Source organism: Arachis ipaensis, chromosome B05, assembly GCF_000816755.2.
Source record: "Arachis ipaensis cultivar K30076 chromosome B05, Araip1.1, whole genome shotgun sequence".
Taxonomy (NCBI): Eukaryota; Viridiplantae; Streptophyta; class Magnoliopsida; order Fabales; family Fabaceae; genus Arachis; species Arachis ipaensis.
In genome coordinates, this window is record NC_029789.2 from 135,824,293 (window position 1) to 135,826,615 (window position 2,323).

The 2,323-nt window shown below is 30.0% G+C and overlaps 1 pseudogene; it reads right to left on the reverse strand.

Moving 5' to 3' along the window:
• Positions 1 to 2,281, reverse strand: part of LOC107644329 — an 8,441-nt pseudogene extending 6,160 nt beyond the window's left edge.

A 2,323-nucleotide genomic window follows, 5' to 3' on the forward strand; every position in this document is an offset into this window, starting at 1 on the left:
ACAGGGACTAAATGCTTCCAATTCACTATATTTCTTAAAAAAAAAACTTTTAAATATCATAAATAACAGTATGGCGTCATTTTCCACTACTAACGTGAAATCTGAGAGTTTACTTCTTTTTTTTAACCAAAGATAGGTGACTCGAATCCGTAACCTCTTAATTAAGTATGGGGAGACTATGTCATTTGAACTATAACTCATTCGCTGAGAGTTTACTTCTTAAAGATCCACTTTTTACTTTTTTCATTGTAGATAATTTCGCATATCATATAGTCACACAAAAAAACTAATAATATGCTATTTTCTTAAATTTATAAGATAGGCACATAATCTGCAAGATTGAAGGCACCAATCAAGTACATAACCTCATGAATGAGGCCCTTGAGGTCAAACCTATTGTCCTTGCTACGACCCAATATCATGTTAAAAGTGACATTTTCAACAACCTCCCCAATCAACTGACTAAGATCCACAACCTCACGTGAATCCGAAGCCTTCTTAAGTGTATTCACCAACGCTTCCAACTCCTTCTTCCTCAAAGGACCAAACATCTCAACCTTTGATGCACTTAGAAGTTGCAAGCTGCACAACTTCCTCACGCTGCGCCAATAACTGCCGTACTCCGTAAACACGAACCCCTTTCGGCCATAAGAAAAAGTTTCTACTACCTGCCAAGTAAAGATTAATCTATGTATTTTAGTTCATTTTTGCCTTTTGGGACTCATATCTCCCTTTTTTTTATTTATTTGAATAATTTTTTCTTTTATGTTTTAAATCATTGTAAAAAAGAATTTGTTTTCGACTTTTCGTGTATTATCTCAAATTTTGTGGGGAGTCTAATCACTACAAGAAAAGAGAGCTATTTTAATATGATTTTTTTTAACAGCCATAGTTAAATGTAAAAATTAATATATATTTTTGATAAATATCACAAATGTTAAATTCTCTATATTTTTTGTATGAATAATTTGATTGTAGAAAATTACTCCTCAATTTTGATATTCATTTGTTTTCAACTTACTCTACTATTCCTTTTCTTCGTTGAGCTCCGTCAATTTTGGCATCACACTGCTCTCAGTTTAGGATCATATTACTCATTCTTCATCTTTAAAATCTCAATTTATTCTTCAATTTCAAGATCTCATCTCATTCTTTGTTAAAAATTTTTGTTGAAAATTTTTTATGGTCAATAAGTGTCAAAATAAATAGTATTTTTAACGGTTAATAAGTATCACAAAAAATATATTCTCAAATTTTTCTAATAAATTATTTTTGACGGCCAATATTTATCAAAATAAGATTTAAACATTTTTTTACAATTACTTATATGTTAAAAATATTATTTTTGACCAAATTTTTATTAACATATTTTCATAGTTAAAATAGTGTCAAAATTTGTTTTTTTGACAAATTTTAATTTTTTTTGACACATAATAATCCTAAAAAATAATCTATATTGTTGTAGTGAATTTCGCAAATTGTACTAGCAAAATTAAAGAAAAATCAAATTTTACTGCCACGAAAAGTCAGGAAAGTCTAATTTAACGAAATTCAAATATAATATACAAAAAATATACTTTCTTCTACAATAATTTAAAATAAAAATAAAAAATTTATTTGAACAAAAAGTCTACACTTTTAAATATTAATGGCTAAAAATAATAAATTGTAATGATCTCTTAGTACTTTTTTAATTTAAAATAAAAAATAAAAAATTATTTTAATAAAAAAGCCAACTCATATCCTATTGAAATTCAAAAATTTTGATCAATAATATATACAATTCTTAATAATCTAACTATTTTTCTTTATATACTTTTATTTCTATAGCTGACCTGAAGCTTAGGCCGGTTTGCAAAAACCAAGTCGTGAGTTTTCAAAACGAGCTCAGCAACTTCTGGAGAAGAAACCACAACCACCGGGAGTTGTCCTAACTTTAGGGACATTATGGGTCCATATTTAGTGGCAAGAGCCGCAAGGGTGCGGTGTGGGAGTTTTCCTAAAATATGAAGGTTACCAATAATTGGTAAAGGCTTTGGACCCGGTGGCAGTTTTTTAGTACTCCCATTTGCGTGATTCAACACAAACGGTGATAGAATGATGAATGTGAATATCACAAGGAGAATTGCTGCAGGGATAGCTAATACTTGTAGCATTTCTGGATCTTTGAGTTTTTTGTGTAACCTTTTTCTTTTCGGGGGTTGGAATCGGCAATTCGATCGGTGCTAATTAAATAGGGTGGAACGGTGGATATAGTAATGTGCGTAGAGGACCCAACTCTGCCTTATCTTGACCATTTTATATTTTTTGACCCTTTTGACCC